This window comes from Schistocerca cancellata, chromosome 2 (genome assembly GCF_023864275.1).
Source record: "Schistocerca cancellata isolate TAMUIC-IGC-003103 chromosome 2, iqSchCanc2.1, whole genome shotgun sequence".
Lineage (NCBI taxonomy): Eukaryota > Metazoa > Arthropoda > Insecta > Orthoptera > Acrididae > Schistocerca > Schistocerca cancellata.
In genome coordinates this window covers 856,300,430-856,326,112 of record NC_064627.1, presented here as the reverse complement: position 1 = coordinate 856,326,112, position 25,683 = coordinate 856,300,430, and the positions used below count along the sequence as shown (strand labels likewise).

General features: G+C 40.9%; 1 protein-coding gene across 1 annotated transcript in view; it reads right to left on the bottom strand.

Moving 5' to 3' along the window:
* LOC126162788 (uncharacterized) overlaps nucleotides 1–25,683 on the bottom strand; it is a 640,449-nt gene that overhangs the window by 254,450 nt on the left and 360,316 nt on the right. The window lies entirely within an intron of this gene.

Below are 25,683 nucleotides of genomic sequence, written 5' to 3'. Positions count from 1 at the left end.
CAAAGACTACCAAATCCACCGGTTAGTCCCTCAACCCAATGGGACTCGGGGCAAGTAAGGCTAGCAACCTGCTTCCCTGGTACTTTAAATTTGATGCTGGCAACAATCAGAGCATAGCTTTTTTCATGTTTTCTAAATTCCCTACATTTCTTCTTATGGCCAAGCCATAATAATTCTGTTATCTATCTACTTCAACATTTGTCAGGCATCTTCTTACCATCTTCCCATACTATTTTTTGCTTTTATTTCAATGATCTTCTCAACCTGGACCCCATTCTCTTTCAACATCTGTCAGGCGACCTTTACCACCTATCTTCTTACCATCTCCCCGTACTATTTTTGACTTTTCTTTCAATAATCTTCTCAACCTGGACCCCATTCTCTTCTGGACATGCCCAATGCACTCTAATTTAGAAATTGTGAGATTAGGACCATAGGGTTGTTCTGCACATACCCGGTCATAAGCTTTGCTGTGACCGTCCCCAGTTTGCACAGAGCATCAGGCAAACCACCATATCTCACGAAAAAATTGTCGTATTTATACAAAACAAAAACTGTTTCACGCAGGAAGGTATTTCAAATACGCTAAAATCTAAAAATAGAATTTTTGAAGACCACTTGCCTTCCGCCTTGCCCCTTAACTGCACTATTTCAGATTCATAGAGAGTATGTGTGGCGTACTGCACAAAACATTAGTCCAGTACACGGCTCTCTCGGCCCAGCAACCAACTTCAGCTGCGCCAGCGTGGCAATCAAAATCTGTTCTCCCGCTTCTTGGCAGCCTACGCTTTCAGTGCAAGATAACAACTCGTAATAATTTGCTACGTTACAGACACAGTACGCTTCCGTTGACTACCAACCACTTTTTCATTAAGCCCACTAAAAAACTGAAAAGACAATAAATCAACACGACATTTTTAGTTACAAGCGGTTTGGACATGAAGCGGTCCGTAAGACGCTCTGCTTGGGGGCAGGTCCGCCTCCTGCGGCTGTCCAGATGGCGTTGACGTCTCAACCTCTCGGTCCGTTGTCGTAGCTGTTCCTAACGGAAAACCAGCGGGCTGATGGCACCTGTACGACCAAAAACGAAATTCAGAATTTTGTCGCCTAACACAACGAGGGCGTACACGTAAGTTCGGTAATTTTTCACCAAATAGCGTGCAGTTTCATAAAGCATTTATTGACGATTCTGTCAACAGTTGCAATACTTATATTAGGCGACTAGTTTCGAACCTCACAGGTTCATCTTTAAGCCTGTCCTACTGAGACTTCACTGACAGTGCCTGATCTTCGTAATAAACATCAAAGTGGCAACACATGGTTTGTGTAATGTTTAGAACGATCTCCGCAATACACACGTATCTCTGAACAAATTAAAACCGAAAGCCGTTAATTTGAATTATTATTGTTAGGGCAGATTTTTTTCAACCTTTTTTTACACGCTTTCGAATAAAGAGAATATGGAGTTGTAGGTGCGTGCACGCGCGCGTGTTGTGTGTGTGTGTGTGTGTGTGTGTGTGTGTGTATTTATGGTGCTCAACAGCGAGGGTTTTAGCGCCGTTGCTAATACGTTCCGATACGACTGGGGCTAAAACTAATTACAATTTTACTTAAAATTACAACCAATGTCTCCATTTTCACACACATCCACCTAGCCCGCCATGAAATCATTGTAAAAATGTAATACTAAAATCGTTACACAATTGCAGCACAAAGCTCAAAAAATAACTCTGGAAAGAGTGGCCATCTCATCAAATACATCGAAACTGAGATGAGCCAGCTATCCTGATAACATATTGAAACCTGCTCCCTGAAAACTTTGCAAAATACGTCCCATGTTTTCAGAAAACTTAAAATTCTTGTCCATTCATCTCATCGTCTGCTAATTCCAGGACAGATCATTTGGGTAAACTAATATCAGGCCACTTTCCAGAATGAGATTTTCACTCTGCAGCGGAGTGTGCGCTGATATGAAACTTCCTGGCAGATTAAAACTGTGTGCCCGACCGAGACTCGAACTCGGGACCTTTGCCTTTCGCGGGCAAGTGCTCTACCATCTGAGCTACCGAAGCACGACTCACGCCCAGTACTCACAGCTTTGCTTCTGCCAGTACCTCGTCTCCTACCTTCCAAACTTTACAGAAGCTCTCCTGCGAACCTTGCAGAACTAGCACTCCTGAAAGAAAGGATATTGCGGAGACATGGCTTAGCCATGTAAAGTTTGGAAGGTAGGAGACAAGGTACTGGCAGAAGCAAAGCTGTGAGTACCGGGCGTGAGTCGTGCTTCGGTAGCTCAGATGGTAGAGCACTTGCCCGCGAAAGGCAAAGGTCCCGAGTTCGAGTCTCGGTCGGGCACACAGTTTTAATCTGCCAGGAAGTTTCATCAGGCCTCTTGTTTGAATATAAAACACATTCAGTTAAAACTTTGCGAACTGCAATCTGTACGCCACAAGACTACAGCCTCCCGCGGGAACAGGAGGTTGTACGTCATCGTACTCTGTCCTGAGCGAGAAGTACAATCGAGCGTCCGTTGTTTAAATTTGTGACGTCTTCTGACCTAAGTCACTGACCTTGATAGAGGCCATTGAACTTGCGATGATGTCATCAAGCCATGCCCCACTTTCCATGATGATATAAGTGTGAGGAAACAAACCACATCCCTTTTCTTCATAACATCATCAAGAAATGAATACAAGATATTTGAAAAATTGACGGGAAAGATAAACAAATTAAAGCTGGAGGGGAGGGGGGGGGAAGGAGGGGCTGGAAAATTTAAAACACTTACACACGCACACATGTACGCACACAAAAGTACTTATAAAGTGGTCTAAAGTATTCAAGTGCTGTTTTGTGGATTATATTTAAAAACATTTATTCAAAAAATCTGCATAATGTACCACCTTCGACTCCTCTTCTCCTATCAGAACCTAGTATATTAGCCACCATCAAACTGAAGGACCCAATTAGAATATAGCCCCGTCTGTGCTGTTCTGGAAGTATCCGAACTACCTGAATTATTTATCAAAAAATTTGTCACAAACTCAAAAAATATCTGAATTGGGTGAAATTACGAACAAGTTTTCATTACGGACCTCAAAAAATTGTTTATGGACTGGCTCGTCAGCCACATCGTCAAATTCATTGGAAACGATATATAATTCGCTCTGGTATACCAATACAAGTATGAGTAAAGACATGTGGTCTGCTAAACAGGCAGGCAATGTTCTTATGGAATAATAGAAGTATGAAACATCCCATAAATAGTTAAAAACAACGTCTGATTACACAGAGTAATTAATAACTTAGCAATATGCAGTTGTTGAAGATGAATTTTACTTCAAATATTATTCTACTAACTTCAAAAATGTGAAACAAAGTCAACAACTGGTTTAAGCTTCTGCTGCTTGTTATAATCAACAGGTGGCGACCTTCATAGTTCAATTGGAGTTCCACACTTGATTTAAAACGCAAGAGAGAATCAAATTAATTGTTTTCCACGTCTACGATGCTTGACAATATCAGAATATTCTTTTCAAGTTTAAAACGTCTACAAAAAACGTCTCATACACAAAAATGCAATGTTTACGTCAAGTATTACAAAGTTATTTTCCACATACATACATATTCGTCAAAATAGTGCGTAAAATATGACAGTCAAATATAAAGTAAGTACGCCAATGCTATTTCCATGCTTAAACAGTTACAAACAATATTATAAGCAAACAGTTGGCATTAGAAGTTAGACCTAAGAGATCGCTGTCGTAAAATTAACTTGACCAGGCTTATAATTGCAGAAAATGCGGTAATCTAAATCTTACCCTAAGCAGGTAAGCATGCAAACAAGTAGGCAGTCTGATTTACTGGAAGAACGTAATTAATTAGGCCTACTCTTGATGTAAGTTACAATACTCTCTCAGGTTAAATACTTCCACATCTAAATTGTTCTCAAGCTCTTTTTTAGGAGGAACAAAAGTAATGCATCATTTTATACTCTAGAAAATTATAATCGTAATACTGATTGACAATTGTTGCTTTTTTACAAAAGACTTAGTCCTACTACGAATTATTCACAATGACAACTTCTGACGAATGTCGCAACATTTACCAACCGGAACTGTGCTGTCAGTGCTTTCTAAACGTTTATAGACTATTCCCTATAACCGTCTGTTAAATAACACCAGTATCTAATAAAAGATATGTGACCTGAAAACATGCGCTCACGCACACAGCATACCTGAAAGACAAGAAAACTCAACAAACACCATATTAGGAGAGAAGAATGTGATCTGACGATCTTATGGCGAAATAGCACTTAAACAGCATTTTCTTTCGTAATACTTAACGAGAATTTCTCCCATGCTTAGACACATCACAACCAAATATCATGACAGAGATGAAACATCTCAAAAGAAGATAGTGCAACAAGACACAGTTGACACCTCGAAAGTAAACTCTTTGATAAAATTATTTATCATTTATCAAGTATAAGAAACACATGTAGCTTGTCTTTTGTGTTCTGTCATGAATTTCAGTTGTCACCACAGGTATGCAATACAGTTTACGATATTTGTATTTCTCTCATTTTGGGGGTAAACTTACAAATATTACAAACAATATCGTGTGGTGACAACTGAAAACCTCTCCTTATGCCAAAATGATCGTCGTTTAACAGATCCTAAATTTCCAGAATGAGATTTTCACTCTGCAGCGGAGTGTGCGCTGATATGAAAATTCCTGGCAGATTAAAACTGTGTGCCGGACCGAGACTCGAACTCTAGAACTTTGCCTTTCGCGGGCAAGTGCTCTACCAACTGAGCTCCCCAAGCACGACTCACGCCCCGTCCTCATACCTTCACTTCTGCCAGTACCTCGTCTCCTACCTTCCAAAGTTTACAGAAGATCTCCTGCGAACCTTGCTATATTCGAAATAGTGTGGATGATGTTTTTTCCGAAAGTCTGATGGTGTGTCGCCAGTCTCATATACTCTTCACACTAACTTGGACAGTCTTTTGGCTGCCACTTCCCTCAATGATTTTAGAAAATCCGATGGAATATTATCTATCCCTTCTGGCTTATTTGATATTAAGTCTTCCAGAGCTCTTTTACATTCTCACTAATTCTGGATCCCCTATCTCTTCATTGTCGATTCCAATTTCGTCTTCTATCACACCATCAGACAATTTCTCCTCCACATAGAGGCCTACAATGTATTCTTTCCACCTACCGACTTTCTAATCTCCATTTAACAGTGGGTTTTCCATTGCACTCTTAATGTTGCAGTCCTTGCTTTTAATCTCACAGCAGATTGTTTTTCCTTTCCTATATGTGAGTCAATCCTCTCCGCACGATCATTTCCTTGTCGATTTATTCACATTTTTCTTGCAGTCATTTCGTCTGGTTTCGCATCACTTACTGTTTATTTCATTCCTAAGTGACTTGTATTTCAGTATTCCTGTCTTTCCCTGAACATTTTTATACGTTCTTATTTCGTCGATCAATTGAAGTATTTCTTCCGTTACTTAAGGTTTCTTCACGTATGTTTATCTTTCCACCATCCGTGATGCTCTTTTTAGAGATATCTGCTCCTCTTCAACTTAACTGCCAACTGTGTTATTCCTTATCGCAGTATCCACATCTTTACCGAACTTTAAACGCGTCTCGTTATTCCTCCCTATTTCAGTATCCCATTTCCTTCCACACTGATTCTCTTAAACTTCAGTCTGCTCTTCGTTATTATTAAATTGTGATCTGAATGTATATCAGCACTTTACAATTCAATATCGGATTTCGGAATCTCTGCGTGACAGTGATGTAATCCAGCTGGCATCTTCTCGTATCTCTGAATCTTTTCCATGTAATACATATCTTGAGCAGAGTATTCGCTATTAATAGCTGAAATCTACTGTAAAAGTCGATTAGTCTTTCTCGTGTCTCATTCCTAAGACCAAGCAAGCCCAAATTCTCCCTCAGTCCTTTCTTCTGTTTCTTCTCCTACAATCGTATTCCACTCCCCCTCTACATATTGATTCACTCGTTCAATATCTTCATATGCTTTCTCTCTCTCTTCATCTTCTGCTTGCAAAGTCGACATGTATACTGAACTATCGTTGTCGGCGTTTGGTTTGTTGCCGATTCTGACAAGAACAACACTATCACTCAATGTTCACAATAATTCACTCTCTGCCCTACGTTGCTTTTCATAAAGAATCATACTCCCACTATACCATTTTTTGCTGCTGCTGATATAACCCTATATTCGTCGAACCAGAAATACTTATCTCTTTTGCATTTCACTTCACTGATTGCCACTATATCGAGATCGAGCCGCAGCAGTTTCCATTTCAGACTTTCTAGCTTCCCAACGACGTTCAAACTTCTTACATTCCACGCCCCGAGTCGCAGAAGTTACCATTTTGTTTGTTCTTTCATATTTTTCTCATCGTCACTTCCCCCTTGGCAGTAACCTTCCAGATGTCTGAACGGGGGACTAATCCAGAATCTTTTGCCAATGGAGAGATCATTATGACTCTTTTTCAGTTACAGGCCACATGACCCGTGGATACACGTTATGTGTCTAATGCAGTGGTTCCCATTGCCTTTTGTATCCTCGTGCTGTCGATCATTGCTGATTCATCAGCCTTTTAGGGGCAGTTGCTTTTACTGGCCGCAATTTACTGAACTTACATCTTAATAACGACGATGCACCACATGGAGCCGTGAGATTCTGAGCACATGCTCCCTTCGATGCTACATCCTCTCATTAAGTTCTCTAAATGCCCCCCTGGGCCCTGACAGTCAGCAGTATAGCACCTTCAACCTTTGCAGAAAGAGAATGTAGTCCTTGATTTTTCTGCACACGTTTGCTGCTGAGTACATTAGTTAAACAGATTTAAGAGCAGATTTGGAGTTGGTGTTTCATCTTTAGGGCGAAATAATTGATGTCGTAATGGTCTAAATAATAAATTAAAAATAGCCGTTATTTTTCCCAAGTAAGTGGTTCTTCGGTTTGTATACTGGGTGGTCCATTGATCGTTACTGGGCCAAATATCTCACGAAATAAGCGTCAAACGAAAAAACTACAAAGAACGAAACTTGTCTAGCTTGAAGGGGGAAACCAGATGGCGCTATGGTTGGCCCCCTAGATGGCGCTGCCATAGGTCAAATGGACATCAACTGCTTTTTTAAAAAAATAGGAACCCCCATTTTTTTTATTACATATTCGTGTAGAACGTGTAAGTAGGCTGTTTATGTTTTCTTTATGTAAGTAGGCTGTTTATGTTTTCTTATTGGCAACGTTACGTAGCGCTCTGTATGAAAATCACTGGCTGTGCTGTGTGCAGTATGTGGCTAGTTTGCATTGTTGCCTGCCATTGTTGTCATGAACTGCTATAGCTGGATGTGAACAGCGCGTAGCGTTGCGCAGTTGGAGGTGAGCTGCCAGCAGTAGTGGATGTGGGGAGAGAGATGGCGGAGTTTTGATAATTTGTAAGACTGGATGTCAATTATGAATATTAAGGTAAATACATTGTTTGTTCTCTATTAATATCTTTCATTTGCTAACTATCCCTATCAGTAGTTAGTGCTTTCAGTAGTTTGAATCTTCTATTTAGCTGGCAGTAGTGGCGCTCGCTGTATTGCAGTAGTTCCAGTTACGAAGATTTTTGTGAGGTAAGTGATTTGTGAAAGGTATAGGTTAAAGTTAGTCAGGGCCATTGAATTGTAGGGATTATTGAAAGTCAGATTGCGTTGCGCTAAAAACATTGTGTGCCAGGTTAAGCACAGTCTTGTATAAGTTGTTCTAAGGGGACGTTTCATATGTCGACCCTTAGCCTAGGATACCTCACTGGAATCTTCTGATTTTTTCTTGTAGTTTGTGTATTTAGTGTAGCTTTTGTTTATTGCTAGCGCGTAATTGTAGAGATAATCTCCTTTCTAGTTGCACTCTTTCATTGTTGTACTGTAAAACAGTTGTGGCATGCATGTAGATTTGCACCAAGTATTTCGCAGCTGCAATTAACTAGATATTATTTTCAGTGCTATGTTAATGTGTTCTCTTATTTTTGCTATTCAAATTGTGCTTTTCTGTGTTATCGTGTGAAATATTGTGACAATAATGGCGTGTGAAAAACGTAACACTCGGCTCCAAAGTAAATTGAGAAATGACAGTGAAGACGAAAGCAGTGTGTTGGCCCCACCATGCAATGAATTAACTAATATTCAAAGTAGTAATTTGGTAACTGTGCATAGGGAAATGGAGCGGGCGTCAAACAATGGCGTAGGCAGTGAAACAGGTAGAGAACAGGGAAGCATTATCGATCGATCGGTCGGCAACAGCTCGCCTCAGGAATCCGAAATGACAAGACACAATTTTACAAATAGTGTAGATTCAGGTTTTGGGTCCTCACCGGTTTCTCAAATGAGTCAAGACACATTTTCTGCTTGTCAAAATGTGAATGCTGCCGGTGAAAACGCATTGCCGAAAAGCGTAGAGGAACAGATTCCAGACACTAATGCATTGTTATTACAACTAATGCAACAAATGGAACAAAATCAGAGACAAACACAGCAACAGTTAGACACAATGGAACAAAATCAGAGACAAACACAGCGAAAGCTTCAAAAGTTAGACACAATGGAACAAAATCTTCAAAAGTTAGACACAATGGAACAAAATCTTCAAAAGTTGGACACAATGGAACAACACCAGAGACAAACACAGCAACAGTAAGACACAATGGAACAAAATCAGAGACAAACACAGCAAAAGCTTCAAAGGTTAGACACCACACTTGAACAAACACATGAAGATTTAACTACTGAGTTACATAAAATCGAATCGAAATGTCAGAAAGTCTGTAATGACGTAAAAATACAAATTTGTGAGCATTTCCAACCTATTTTTTCGCGTCATGAGAATGCGTTACAGAATCACGAAGCAGCCATAAAAGAACTGCAGACTACTGTTCATGAAAATCATGAGACCTTGCAAGCTAAAATGGACTCAGTTGCATCTACCGATTCGGTTACGCAACTTGCAAAAACTCAGGAAAACTTAAAGGACACGGTAGAAAGACACATGGGGGAAATTAGTTCATTATCAGAGAAAGTAGTTGAACTTTCGGATCAGCTAAATAACTTATCTGCAAAGGTAGATGATGATCTGAATGACACAAGACCTGTAGCCATCACTGACACAGAAGAGTATGAACAAATTAAGAAATTCAAACAAAATCAGAATCAAATTAATACGCAATACAAAAGAGAAATCCGGGAAGTACAAGATCAGTTGGCACAAGTAATACAAAAATTACATATTTCAGAGGACACTCGCACTCCAACACGGGAAGAGGGACTTAGAAATACGGAAAAGCCACAAAATAATAACACATGTTATTTCGGAAATTATGAAAGAAATTGGCAAGGTGCACCGAATTTTGAGATGGAACCGCCGACACGACGTAACAATGACCGATATGCTACTCGCCGACACGATGATTATGACTATAAGCTGTTTATTACTACACGTAAATTCAAAACATTTAAGAATTCTGCCAACGACATTCATCCACAAGCGTGGCTCCATCAATTCTCTCATTGTTTTCCTCCAAACTGGTCATTAGTGCACAGATTAGAATTTATGTGTGGCTACTTAGAGAATGAACCAGCTGAAAGAATGCGATCGGTCATTCACGATTGCCACAGTGAAGGAGAATTTTATCATGCCTTCCTCTCAGCATATTGGTCTCAAACCACACAAGACCGAGTAAAACATAGCATCATAATGATGAAACATTTCGAACAATCTGAATTCTCCAGTCTTGTGAAATATTTTGAAGACATGTTGCACAAGGATCAGTACCTGTCAAACCCATACAGCCCCTCAGAACACATCAGCATTTGCTTAATCAAATTACCTGAACATTTACGACATATTATTTTGGTTGGACGTTGCAAAGATGACATTGAAGCTTTTCAGGGACTGTTACAAGAATTGGAAAATTGACACTGACAATATCGGAACGCGAAAACAGGAACACAACAATTACAGGTCACATCCGTCACAATTCCGCGATGAAAGAAATAATAACGGGACACGACAAGGCTATTCTTACAACGAAAATCGTGACCAAAACTGACACCACCCTTATGGCAACCGTTGGCAGAATAATAGTTACAGAGAAAGATCGGATTTCTGTAGTAATGAATATGACAGACAATCAGAAAAACAGACAATATGGGAACCAAAATAATTATTATCACGGGAGACAGAATAACGTCAGACACAACGGTCCACTGTGCAGTGATAATTCAGGTCTCCACCACTTAACCGACAAGAAAGAAACTACAGGAACTACCAACATGACGAAAGACGATATAATCATAACGACAGACGTGAATTTCATCAGAACTGGCGGGATTCTAACAGGGCTGGGCCCTCTCGGCAAGGCGAATTTGTAGAAGTTAGGTCTCCAAATCCCAATAACGACGCGCGCCAACAAAGAGACAGACAATGACTTGCACTGCAGGCAGCCGCGTGCGCCGGCTGGCTCGGAGAAAAATAACATAGACGCTAACCTTGAGAAAAATTCCAGTATTCTTTACTGACGTATACAACATGATAATTGCGTTAAAGTTGAAACTCTGCATACTAGGAAGAGCAAAGGGCTACACCACATTTCACATGTAAAACCATTTATTGGGAGATAATCTGCTTTTTAACTTTGTCTTTGACATAAAACTTTTCACTTCACGTTACTAGTACGCTTCGTCAGACTTAGAAACTGTTACCATGCAACAATGTTTTGAAGTTAACTATCCAGTCTAGAACCTAGGGTACATATTTAGACGGTAATTACCACTGCATTGTTATTGTGAACAGACGATACAGTGTTATTGTGTGTGTGCATTCTTGCTTGTTAGTTGCACGATTATGTAACGACTATAAGGCTCACATACTTGGAACATATACCGGCACTGCTAATGAAATTTTCATGCAACATTTTGGTTTGCTTGAGAGTGGATTCTGGATTTAAGGTACTTTCAGTGAGATACCAGATGAGACAGTAGTTAGTTTATGTGACAGCTACACGATTTTATCACGACGCTACTAATGAGCGACAATTTACAATGTTGCTTTTGCGGTGTTTCTGTTTTATATCTGCACAGTTTTTTCTGAATTCTTCTGTAAAGTGAGACATGTTTTAGTAGTAACTTTTGTGGTATAGCTACAATGAGACAGCCTTTTCTGTAGCACAACAATACGTTACAGCACAGTACTTTCTTCATCACGGCAATAAGCGTAATAAGTATGATATCTATACGCAAAGCATTTCACTTTGTGTATCATGAGGTAAATACATTGACTTCTGCAGAACTTAGCTTTCGGAGGACAATAACTACGACACTTCCCAGAGATTATCTTACAGCAAGACGCATATTTAGCGCTACAGGACACGTATTTGAGTGATTAATTTTGTACTAAAAACATTTATTTTCAAAGATATTTGAAATACAATGATACAAAGGTTTTCCGTAATACATTTCATTCCATTCTTGTAATCTGTAACACCTGAAGGTATAATTACAATAAACCTCAGGGGGGTACACGCCTGCTTTGTGTACCATGTGTTTGGCAAGCACAAGGAGCCCTAGCTAATATGGTATTTGCTTATACAACTTTACACATCGGTACCATATTTCTCTAACACATAAATTACACAGCTATCTGATCATTTAACTGAGAGAGACAAACCTTTATACTACGTCAGTGACATATGTTTACGTAATTACACCATTGGGTAACTTCACACTTATGAAATTGTATTTTGTCTGTACTTTATGAACTGTTTAATTTTTTCGGAACCATTGTGATACTATGAGAGCTTTGAATGATGTATTTGGTATGAGACCATGATTTTTAAAGTACGTTTGAGGTAGATGACACTACTGAAATGAGCAGAGAATTTTCTTTCGGTTTTGAAATTATTGCAGAAAGCTACGACCTTTTTGAGATTTGACTGAGGTGTTATGATGTTATTATTACGATGACGATGTGTATTATGCTGCTGAGGTATGTTTATGATTAATAGGCTGATGCTATATGAGTTATTTGATTATGCTACTTATCTGTTATGATGCAATATTGAAGAAGTGTCGACGAATAAGGTAAGGAGTAATGAAAGAAGTTAAGGACTCTTGACTTGTGAAAAAGGATGTTGGAAACCGAGAATCGTACTTTAAGAGTTATGAGATGTGTGTAAATGCGTGAATGTATCACAATGCCGACGAAAATTTTTTGGACACTGTTATATTCATAGGATTTTGTTTCTACACATTTGCAACGCAAATTCTTGACCTGTGAAATATTTTTATATGAGACTGTCACTGTAGCGGAAAAATGTTGTAAATATTTCCATAAGAAAGTTAAGTGACCACCTGCACATGCGTCGTCGGCACACAGCTGTGTCAGACACCTGGAGAACAAGCCATTAGGGTGTGCCTTTCCAGAGGCACAGGTGGAAGAGAAGGAAAAAGGGAGGCCATTAAACTCGCTGTTGACATTCCTTTGTAGAGGGCATCGCTAATGCGACACGCTCGTTACTTGAAAACATATGATTTTTGTAATGCGTTGTGGGCACACAGCTGTGTCAAACACCTGGAGAACAAGCCATTAGGGTGTGCCTTTCATCGCTAATGTGACACCCTCGTTACTTGAAAACATATGATTACTTGCACTTTGTGCTAATTACTGAAATGCTTATGAATTGATGGGAAATATTCGTACATCTGCACACCTGATTATGACAAGTGTCTTTCTCTGAGAGTTGAATGCTACTGACTTACGAAATGCCACATGACTATTGAATGATATTTTTATACTTTGCTTTTCATAGTTGCTTAGTTCATTTGATGTCTGGTTTCCAGCTGTGTTGCAGCATTGCTTTTATAAAATGAAATGCATTTGCTAATGTGAACACTTTCTGTCAACAGATCTATTAAATAATTATTTTATGATCCACATTCTTTAAAAAAGGAGCACTTGGAAAGGAAAGAACAATAAGAAGGAACTAGTAACAGTAACACATAATTTTCTTTTCAAGTACATGGTAATATTTCTTTTTACAATAAGTTGTTATGGTGCACCACTTTAATTACATAGACATTAAGATGTGAATATACATTTCCCTTGTCTGCATTATCGTCTTTAGTGTAATATTTTTTCTGCTTGCGCTATGTCATGTTTAGGTATAAGTTGCTGCTGTTTGCCAGGCATAGTGTTATTGAATTTGACTTTTGCTAATTTATGCTGCTAGCTTTGCCACTTTGCATTTTTTGTCATTGCTGTTTGTGATAATTTGTTATGTGATGCTGCATTGCCTTGTCCCTTGGTATATATATCTCTGAGCTCAGTAGATTTAAGTTAGCTTAAGAGGAGTAGACTATATAAGAAACTAACTATGATGACTTGGAAGAAATGTATTGAGAAGCTATATGAAAATGGTTTGGGCAAAACAAAAAAAGGATACTGTACAGTGGAGAAAAACTATTTTGACAGAGGATGTGAACAGGATACAGAAAGCAGGCTTAGATAGGACTTTTGGGAATAATGATGAACGAAGGGAGATCTCCATGCAAAATACTGCAGTAAAACAAACCCTGTCCTTTCCTTTTGTGTTATCCCACTACGTGTTTGTGTACCCTTGTGTATTTGTTTTCTTCCTGTCTGTGTAGTTTCATAGAATTTTTTTCTTCTTTTAATATTAAGCTACATTCACTATGATGAGGAATACTGTTCTCCTCAAATATAATTGGCATTAATAATATGTTATTTACCTTGTAAATATGCTTAGACATTATTTATTCTGTTTTGTTTTAATGCTCATGTGTGAAGTTGATATTTCGAAAGTTCTTTTATGTATGTACTCATGTTATAATTCCTGTAACACTGATGTATATGTTATTTCTATTCTGTTGTAAAGCCTGTACTACAAATGTTATCTGTATTGTTATGTTCTTTAATGATGTATTTTGTACCTTTGTAATTGTATTCTCATGTTATAAAATGGTAATTGACACCAGTTCATCATATTAGTAACTTGTAAGTTACATTTCACTGCACACGTTTCTGTTGGTCATAGTATATGGACAATTTGTGAGAAGTAGGGACTGTTAGTGTTTGCACGTGTGTTAATAATTCAGCAAGGGATTGGATTACAGCATTGCTGGTTCTAAGGACAATTCCTAAAACTTTGTGAGTGCACAAGTGGTGGTTTATGGACTTGCTATCTTCTCTGCAACACTCTTCGATGGTGATTGTGCACCTGCACAGTCGCAGCAGATGCCTGCTGGCCATCTCTACCAGGACTACAGTGGGTCTACTCTTTGATGACCCACCAATACCACAATCTCTACCAGGACTACAGTGGGCCTGTCCACAATCTCTACAAGGACTACAGTGGGTCTGCACCTCTGGTGGCCCACCAATACTCTCTACCAGGACTGCAATGGGTCTGCTCTGTGATGACCTACCTAACAATCTTCTTCAAAACATCGAATGACTCTGCTGTGGGTTTGCTTTGTTGTGGCCCATTACCTGTCAGCATGTCAAGAGTCAGCACTGTCTTTGCGTTGGAAGGACAACACTACTTCTTCAAGACTGCATGGAAATCCACTACTTCCGTGTGCATTGTCTTTTACTGCTCAGACTTTGAGAAAAGAAATGGCAGTTTTACTCTGATGAATGATCAGGACTGTCTTTATTGACTGTGAGAAAATTTTAGCTGTTGGCCAACATTGTATTAATAAGTGTGTGCATTTGATATCTTTGTGATTGTAATTATGAAAAAATTTTTCAAATCTGTATTGGCCAGTGCCCAACACCATTTGTAAAATTTTTTGTGGGGAGCATGGGGGCTATGTAAGTAGGCTGTTTATGTTTTCTTTATGTAAGTAGGCTGTTTATGTTTTCTTATTGGCAACGTTACGTAGCGCTCTGTATGAAAATCACTGGCTGTGCTGTGTGCAGTATGTGGCTAGTTTGCATTGTTGCCTGCCATTGTTGTCATGAACTGCTATAGCTGGATGTGAACAGCGCGTAGCGTTGCGCAGTTGGAGGTGAGCCGCCAGCAGTGGTGGATGTGGGGAGAGAGATGGCGGAGTTTTGATAATTTGTAAGACTGGATGTCAATTATGAATATTAAGGTAAATACATTGTTTGTTCTCTATTAATATCTTTCATTTGCTAACTATCCCTATCAGTAGTTAGTGCTTTCAGTAGTTTGAATCTTCTATTTAGCTGGCAGTAGTGGCGCTCGCTGTATTGCAGTAGTTCCAGTTACGAAGATTTTTGTGAGGTAAGTGATTTGTGAAAGGTATAGGTTAAAGTTAGTCAGGGCCATTGTTTTGTAGGGATTATTGAAAGTCAGATTGCGTTGCGCTAAAAACATTGTGTGCCAGGTTAAGCACAGTCTTGTATAAGTTGTTCTAAGGGGACGTTTCAAACGTAAAGAAATACGAATGTTTTAGATGGACCACTTTTTTCGCTTAGTGATAGATGGCGCTGTAATAGTCATAAACATATGGCTCACAATTTTAGACGAACAGTTGATAACAGGTAGGTTTTTTTAAAATTAAAATACAGAACGTAGGTACGTTTGAACATTTTATTTCGGTTGTTCCAATGTGATACATTTACCTTCGTGAACTTATCATTTCTGAGAACGCATGCTGTTACAGCGTGATTACCTGTAAATACCACATTACTGCAATAAATGCTCAAAATGATGTCCGTCAACCTAAATGCATTTGGCAATACGTGTAACGACATTCCTCTCAACAGCGAGTAGTTCGCCTTCCGTAATGTTCGCACATGTACTGACAATGCGTTGACGCATGTTGTCAGGCGTTGTCGGTGGATCACGATAGCAAATATCCTTCAACTTTCCCCACAGAAAGAAATCCGGGGACGTCAGATCCGGTGAACGTGCGGGCCATGGTATGGTGCTTCGACGACCAATCCACCTGTCATGAAATATGCTGTTAAATACCGCTTCAACCGCACGCGAGCTATGTGCCGGACATCCATCATGTTGGAAGTACATCGCCATTGTGACATGCAGTGAAACATCTTGTAGTTAACATCGTAGAACATTACGTAGGAGGTCAGCATACATTGCACCATTTAGATTGCCATCGATAAAATGGGGGCCAATTATCCTTCCTCCCATAATGCCGCAGCATACATTAACCCGCCAAGGTCGCTGATGTTCCACTTGTCGCAGCCATCGTGGATTTTCCGTTGCCCAATAGTGCATATTACGCCGGTTTACGTTACCGCTGTTGGTGAATGACGCTTCGTCGCTAAATAGAACGCGTGCAAAAAATCTGTCATCGTCCCGTAATTTCTCTTGTGCCCAGTGGCAGGACTGTACAAGACGTTCAAAGCCGTCACCGTGCAATTCCTGGTGCACAGAAATATGGTACGGGTGCAATCGATGTGGATGTAGCATTCTCAACTCCGACGTTTCTGAGATTCCCGATTCTCGCGTAATTTGCCTGTTACTGACGTGCGGATTAGCCGCGACAGCAGCTAAAACACCTACTTGGGCATCATCATTTGTTGGAGGTCGTGGTTGACGTTTCACATGTGGCTGAACACTTCCTGTTTCCTTAACGGTCCGGACACTTGGATGATGTCGTCCAGGATACCGAACAGCTTACATAGCACACGCCCGTTGGGCATTTTAATCACAATAGCCATACATCAACACGATATCGACCTTTTCCGCAATTGGTAAACGGTCCATTTTAACATGGGCAATGTATCACGGAGCAAATACCGTCCGCACTGGCGGAATGTTACGTGATACCACGTACTTATACGTTTGTGACGATTACAGCGCCATCTATCACAAAGCGAAAAAAGTAGTCCAACTGAAACATTCATATTTCTTTACGTACTACACGAATATGTAATAAAAATGGGAGTTCCTATTAAAAAAAACACAGTTGATATCCGTTTGACCTATGACAGCGCCATCTAGCGGGCCAACCATAGCGCCATCTACTTTCCCCCTTCAAGCTAGACGAGTTTCTTTCTTTGTAGTTTTTTCGTTTGATCCTTATTTCGTGGGATATTTGGTCCGGTCACTATCAATGGACCACCCTGCATGTAGGGACTAGGAGGATAAATTGGATTAGAATGTGGGTAAAACTACAAGGTCTAATAATGCTGGTTAAAAAGGTTCAAGCACAGTGCAATCCTTGAGGGAAACGTGTTTCCTGCATCGGCTGTCTTTATCCATTTCATTTTGTATACTGTCACCCAAAGTAATGTGTATTTAATAGGTTGCCTTTGTTTGAAAACGGCTACTAGGTCGAAACGTCTTGGCATATAAAATGAAATGGATAAAGGCGACCAATGTAGGAAACTCATTTCTTTCAAGAAGTTTATCATGGTTTGGACCCTGTTGCAACCAAAACGTAGTGGAAAGGTAAAATGTACAATTAGAACGACCATCCTTTTCAGCAGACAGCTCGGTAAATGTTTTTAAGGCAGCTAGTGTCCACTCTTTCGCTACTCCGAGTAAAGGAAGAACGAGTTCAACAGCCTGTGCTGTATCTGCTAAATCCTCGGATACGGGGTCGGCGCTTACTGGTGAATGCTTGAAGTCATTACACATATTCGGTAGAGTGATAGCAGACCGATGCATTAACATTCTTGTCATTACTGAGATGGTGGGCGCCTCCAAAAATGGCTTCATAATATCATGAATCATGTTGTGCTTACGAAATTGCTGGTTCCAGTATGAACAACTGCGTTTGCTGACTCAGGACAAACGACGCTTGATGAAAATCATGTCAGTTTGGTACTCCCAAGTTCGGAATGAATCGATCAGCATCTTGTGTCACTATGCTACTGCAAACGGAATGTTGATGCGTAAGCATCCTTAGGAGAGAAAACTTCTTCAAACTTGTGGTGGCCACTGATCGGGACATTGAGGTGCCTTCTGTGGGGACTGCCCAGATGTTGGCGTTCTCTGGTGACGTCGGTGTATATCATGTGATTGCGCACACAACAGATATCAACAATACTGGAAGTCTTTATACAGTAGGGAGGGGACCTCAGACAGGCGAAATACTCTCAGACTTCAAGAAGAATGTAATAATTGCAATTCCAAAGAAAGCAGTTGCAGCCAGGTGTGAAAATTATCGAACTATCAGTTTAATAAGTCAAGGTTGCAAAATAGTAATACGAATTCCTTACAGAAGAATAGAAAAAATGGTAGTAGCCGACATCGCGGAAAATCATTTTGGACTCCAGAAAATTGTAGGAACACGCGAGGCAGCGCAGACCCAATGGTTCAAATGGTTCAAATAGCTCTGAGCACTATGGGACTTAACTTCTGAGGTCATCAGTCCCCTAGAACTTAGAACTACTTAAACCTAATTAACCTAAGGACAGCACACACATCCATGCCCGAGGCAGGATTCGAACCTGCGACCGTAGCGGTCGCGCGGTTCCAGACTGTAGCGCCTAGAACCGCTCGGCCACTGCGGCCGGCTACCCAATGACTTATCTTTGAAGATAGATTAAGGAAAGGAAAGCCAACATTTATTGCATTTGTAGACTTAGAGCAAGCTTTCCATAATGTTGCCTGTAATACTTTCTTTGAAATTCTGAAGGTAGAAGCGGTAAAATATAGGGAGAGAAAGGTTGTTTCCATTTTGTACAGAAATCAGACGGCAGCTTTAAGAGTTGAGGGGCATGAAAGGGAAGCAGTGGTTGAGAATGGTGTGAGATAGGGTGGTAGCCTATCCCCATTGTTATTCAATCTATACACTGAGCAAGCCGGCCAGGGTGGCCGAGCGGTTCTAGGCTCTACAGTCTGGAACCGCGCGACCGCTACGGTCGCAGGTTCGAATCCTGCCTCGGGCATGGATGTGTGTGATGTCCTTAGGTTAGTTAGGTTTAAGTAGTTCTAAGTTCTAGGGGACTGATGACCTCAGAAGTTTAGTCCCATAGTGCTCAGAGCCATTTGAACCATACACTGAGCAAGCAGTAAAGGAAACCAAGGAAAAGTTCGGAGTAGAAATTAAATTTCAGGGAAAAAAAATAAAAACTCTGAGGTTTGCTAATGACATTGTAATTCTGTCAGAGACAGTAAAGGAATAGGAAGAGCAGCTGAACGGAATGAACAGTGTCTTGAAAGGAGAACATAAGGTCAGCATCAACAAAAGCAAAACAAGGATAATGGAATGTAGTAGAATTAAATCAGGTGAGGCTAAGGGAATTGCATTAGGAAACGAGACACTAAAAGTAGTAGATGGGTTTTGCTATTTGGGCAGTAAAATAACTTATGACGGCCGGAGTAAGAGGGATATAAAATGTAGGTTGGCAATGGCAAGAAAAGCGTTACTGAAGAAACCAAAATTTGTTAACATCAAATGCAGACTTCGGTGTTAGGAAGTATTTTCTGAAGGTGTTTGTCTGGAGTGCAACCATGTATCGAAGTTAAAATATGGACGATAAACAGTTTACACAAGAAGAGAACAGAGGCTTTTGAAATATGATGCTACAGAAGAATACTCGACATTAGATGGGTAGTTCACGTAATTAATAAGGAGATAGTGACTAGAACTGGGGAGACTAAAAATTTGTTGGTACAACATGACTAAAAGAAGGAATAGCTGACAGTACACATTCTGAGACATCAAAGGATCACCAGTTTAGTATCGGGGAGAAACGTGGCGGATAAAAATCGTAGAGGGTGTCCACAGAAGGATGTAGGCTGCAGTAGTTATTCGGAGATGAAAAGTTGCGCAGTATAGAGATGCGTGGAGGACTGCGTCAATCCAGTCCTCGGACTGAAGACCACAACATAGCGTATAAGAAATTTCTGTTAATGGTGTGAACGCTGACAAAACATCAACCAGACTGTTGGTAGGCAGTAGGAGTCAGAAGATGGTGTAATGGAACATCGAAATCGATGGCAATAAATACGAGACCCATAAAAATGATTTCTAAAATCACTGGGGAGCTGGAAACCAAACGGCTATTTAAGTTGATGAGTAGAATATGTGAGACTGGAGACGTACCATCTGGCTTTCCGTAGAATATCATCCACACAATTGCAAAGATAGCAAGGGCAGATAAAAGCGAGAGCTATCGCGTAATTGACAGGAATGGAGGAAAGAAATACAGTAGAAGATAAATGGGTAGCTTTTAAGAATGAAATAGTGAAGGCGGCAGAGGATCAAGTTGGTAAAAAGACGAGGGCTAGTAGAAATCCTTAGGTAACAGAAGAGATACTGCATTTAATTGATGAAAGGAGAAAATAAAAAAAATGCAGTAAGTGAAGCAGGCAAAAAGGAATACAAACGTCTCAAAAATGAGATCGACAGGAAGTGCAAAATGCTAAGCAGGGATGGCTAGAGAACAAATGTGAGGATGTAGAGGCTTATCTCACGAGGGGTAAGATATATACTGCCTACTGGAAAATTAAAGAGACCTTTGGAGAAAAACCACTTGCATGAATATCAAGAGCTCAGATGGAAACCCAGTTCTAAGCAAAGAAGGGAAAGCTGAAAGGTGGAAGGAGTATATAGAGGGTCTATACAAGGGCGATGTTCTTGAGGACAATATTATGGAAATGGAAGAGGAGGTAGACGAAGATGAAATGGGAGATATGATACAGCATGAAGAGTTTGACAGAGCACTGAAAGACCTAAGTCGAAACAAGGCCCCGGGAGTAGACAACATTCCATTAGAACTACTGACAGCCTTGGGAGAGCCAGTCCTAACAAAACTCTACCATCTGGTGAGCAAGATGTATGAGACAGACGAAATACCCTCAGACTTCAAGAAGAATATAGTAATTCCAATCCCATAGAAAGCAGGTGTTGACAGATGCGAAAATTACCGAACTATCAGTTTAATAAGTCACAGCTGCAAAATACTAACGCGAATTCTTTACAGACGAATGGAAAAACTGGTAGAAGCTGACCTCGGGGAAGATCAGTTTGGATTCCGTAGAAATGTTGGAACACGTGAGGCAATACTGACCCTACGACTTATCTTAGAAGAAAGATTAAGGAAAGGCAAACCTACATTTCTAGCATTTGTAGACTTAGAGAAAGCTTTTGACAATGTTGACTGGAATACTCTCTTTCAAATTCTGAAGGTGGCAGGGGTAAAATACAGGGAGCGATAGGCTATTTACAATTTGTACAGAAACCAGATGGCAGTTATAAGAGTCGAGGGACGTGAAAGGGAAGCAGTGGTTGGGGAGTGAGACAGAGTTGTAGCCTCTCCCCGATGCTATTCAATCTGTATATTGAGCAAGCAGTAAAGGAAACAAAAGAAAAGTTCGGAGTAGGTATTAAAATCCATGGAGAAGAAATAAAAACTTTGAAGTTTGCCGATGACCTGTCAGAGACAGCAAAGGGCTTGGAAGAGCAGTGGAACGGAATGGATAGTGTCTTGAAAGGAGGGTATAAGATGAACTTCAACAAAAGCAAACCGAGGATAATGGAATGTAGTCGAATTAAGTCGGGTGATGCTAAGGGAATTAGATTAGGAAATGAGACACTTAAAGTAGTAAAGGAGTTTTGTTATTTGGGGAGCAAAATAACTGATGATGGTCGAAGTAGAGAGGATATAAAATGTAGACTGGCAATGACAAGGAAACCGTTTCTGAGGAAGAGAAATTTGTTATCATCAAGTATTGATTTAAGTGTCAGGAAGTCGTTTCTGAAAGTATTTGTATGGAGTGTAGCCATGTATGGAAGTGAAACATGGACGTTAAATAGTTTAGACAAGACGAGAATAGAAGCTTCCGAAATGTGGTGCTACAGAAGAATGCTGAAGATTTGATGGGTAGATGACATAACTAATGAGGAGGTATTGAATAGAATTGGGGAGAAGAGGAGTTTGTGGCACAACTTGACTAGAAGAAGGGGTCGGTTGGTAGGACATGTTCTGAGGCATCAAGGGATCACCAATGTAGTATTGGAGGGCAGCGTGGAGGGTAAAAATCGTAGAGGGGGACCAAGAGATGAGTACACTAAGAAGATTCAGAAGGATGTAGGTTGCAGTAGGTACTGGGAGATGAAGAAGCTTGCACAGGATAGAGTAGCATGGAGAGCTGCATCAAACCAGTCTCAGGACGAAAGACCACAACAACAACAACAACATCACATAATTACCTAAACAGCACATGCAACGAAGCTGCTGCCAAGGATAATATACAAAAGCACGAAAGAATAAATGTTGGATGACGATCAGTTTGGATTTAGGAAATGTGAAGGCACCAGACAGGCAGTTCTGGCGTTTCGCTTCATAAGGGGAGGAAGACTCAAGAACAATCAAGACAGGTTCATAGGCCCTGTTGACATAGAAAAAGCGTTCCATAGTGCAAAACGGTGCACGAAATTCCAAGAAAATTAACTATAAGCTATAGGGAAAGACTGGTAATACAGAATATATACAAGAACCAAGAGGGAACAATGAGATTTGAAGACCAACGTCGAAGTGCTTGGATTAAACAGGGGGTAAGACAGGATTGCAGCCTTTCGCCCCCTGCTGTTCAGTCGACACGTGGAAGAAGCGATGACGGAAACAGAATAAACGCTCAAGAGCGGGATTAACACTCAGGGTGATAGGACATTAACAACAAGGTTCCGTGATGAAGAGGAATCACAGGATCTGTTGAGTGGGATGAACAGTCTAATGAGTATAGAATATGGACTGAGACTAAATTGGACGAAGAAGCAGTAGAAATGAGAATAGCGAAAAATTTAACATAAAAATTGGTGATCACGAAGTAGACGAAAGTAACGAATTCTACCATCTTGGAATGCAAATAATCCATGACGGACGAAGCAAGTGTGGGATCCTGCTCACTCGTCTTGCAAAGGATGCCTAGGAAGCTGTTTGCTCGGATAGCTAGACAGCAATTCAAACAAGTCTTATTAATGGAGTTTATTGCAGTAAGATAATATGACTATCTGTGGTGGATCCTGCCCACCACGAAGTTCCAAAGGAACAAAGCAATGTACGATCAATATGACTATCGAACATAGTCATTAGCTAATACTGAAAACTCGTAGCGCAAACTGATTGCGAAATCATGACTCTTCAGTTAACCTCTTCAGTTAACATCGAAACTTAGACAAGACGCGACTCCACTTACATCCTAACTTTGGAGCTACCTCCGTACTTACCAAGAACCAGACGAAGAGTGTCCTTCACTGCCAAGCTTCTCGCACCTTCTGCTGCAACGGAAGTTCCATGAAGGATTCGCTTCCGCCACTAACCTGACAGACAAACCTCGGACCAAACGGGGTAAATCTCTTTGCCTAGGTTCAGGCATAACTCTCTCTGCCCAGGTACACCATTTGCTTCGTACAATCATGATTTCGGCCCTTGGAGCTGTTCTTCAAAAGTTAAAATACGTATGTGACAAATCGTTATCGAAAAAACATATTTCTCATCTTATAGAACAACTGTCGTATTCTAGGATACTTCGACAGAAATTGTGCACAATGTCAGCCATATTATGTAGCCATATTATGTATCTTCCATATGTACTCGTGTCCTGCAATAAAACTACTAGAAATACGTCATTTCGACGACAGGTCAGACACATTTTAATATTTCAACGTGCACTTGAGAATAGTTGCAAGGCCGAAATGATGATTGTGTAAAACAATGGACAACTAACAACCAAATGGTGGAAACTTCTTTCAAAACATTCTGTATGACCGTGGTCTTCCAAGAAGGAAAGATCATTAGCTTTGAAATACATCAATATATGACTGAATATTTGTACATTTTTGTCAGGCTGTACTTCATTATGTCCATTATAATTATCCGGGCTGTTATGCCGTGGTCGGTTGATGAATTCTGTGTCGATTCCCAACGTTTCGTCTCCGACTGCGGGAGACATCTTCAAGGGGGTCCGTAGCTCGATGGAAGGTCCAACACACCCACTGGCTCGCTACTGACTGCCGCTAAATTCCGTGTCCGCGCGCTCCCACGCCGCGGCGTGACGTCACGTGTTTTGAAAACGTCACTGCAATTGGCCGCTGTCCGTCGCCGTCGATCGCCGTTGCCATCACCCAGTAGTGGACGGGTGGTACACATCTTCTTTAGCACCGGCATCCATATATCGTTTAATTTCACGCCCTCCTCCTTTCGGTTGAAATTATTTGGGTGTTTAGAGATTTCGATTGCCTCCCTATAGAGCCTTTCGTAATATCCGCTTGTGGCCGCTAGTACCTGCGTCTCCTCGAAACGAATATTGTGGTTCCCTGGCTGGAAAGCATGCTCCGCAACAGCTGATCGTTCCGTTTCTCCTCTTCTACAATTTCCCTTGTGCTCTTCCAAACGTTTAGAAGCCGTTCTTTTAGTGGTACCCACATAAACATCACCACAGCTGCATGGGATCCTATACACTCCAGCTTTTTCCAATGGTTTGCGAGCGTCCTTGGCAGGCTTAAGGTATTCCTGTATCTTCCTGATGGGCTTGTAAATTACGGTAATATTCCGCTTCGTCAAGATCCTCCCTATTCTTTCCGTTCCATTTTTAATGTATCAACCGACCACGGCATAACAGCCCGGATAATTATAAAGGACATGATATATCCGGCCGTGAAAGTCTACATTTTAATATGTACTTCATTATACAGAACTGCATCATCTGCGAAAAGTCTGACATTGTAATTAATATTGTCTGCAAGGTAATTAATACGTATACGATAAACTGCAAGAGTCCCAACACACTTCATTGGAGCACACCTAAAATGCCTTTTATATCTACGTATCAGTGGGTCTCGAACCGAGCGCGTCCGCCCCAATAGCTGAGTGGTCAGCGCGACGGTCTGTCACGCCAAGGGGCCCAGGTTCGATTCCCGGCTGGGTCGGAGACTTCCTCCGCTCAGGGACTGGGTGTTTTGTTGCCCTCATTATCACTTCACCATCATCATCAGTGGAGGGCAACGGGAAACCACCACCGGAATCACTTCCCTACCCGCTCGTGCGGTGGACCTCTCTGGCGAGGCTTCTCCCACGACAGGGCCTGGCGTAAGGCACAACACGATGTTTTTTTTTAACCGAGCAAGGTGGCGCGGTCGTTAGCGCAGTGGACTCGCATTAGGGAGGAGGACGGTTAAAATCCGCGTCCGGCCACTCAGGATTTAGATTTTCCGTGATTTCCCTAAATCGCTCCACGCAAATGCCGGGACGGCTCCTTTGAAAAGGGCATGGCCGATTCCTCTCCCACCCTTTCGTAATCCGCGCTTATGCTGCCTCTCTAATGACTGCGCTGTCTACCGGACGTTGAATTCTAATCTTTCTTCTTTCCTTCCACAACTCTCCATCCAACATAACATTCTGCGTCGTCCCTACCAAAAAATCCCCACTCCAGTCACAAATTTCGTCCGATACCAAAAAAAATGGTTCAAATGGCTCTGAGCACTATGGGACTTAACATCTACGGTCATCAGTCCCCTAGAACTTAGAACTACTTAAACCTAACTAACCTAAGGACATCACACAACACCCAGTCATCACGAGGCAGAGAAAATCCCTGACCCCGCCGGGAATCGAACCCGGGAACCCGGGCGTGGGAAGCGAGAACGCTACCGCACGACCACGAGCTGCGGATTCGTCCGATACCCCAT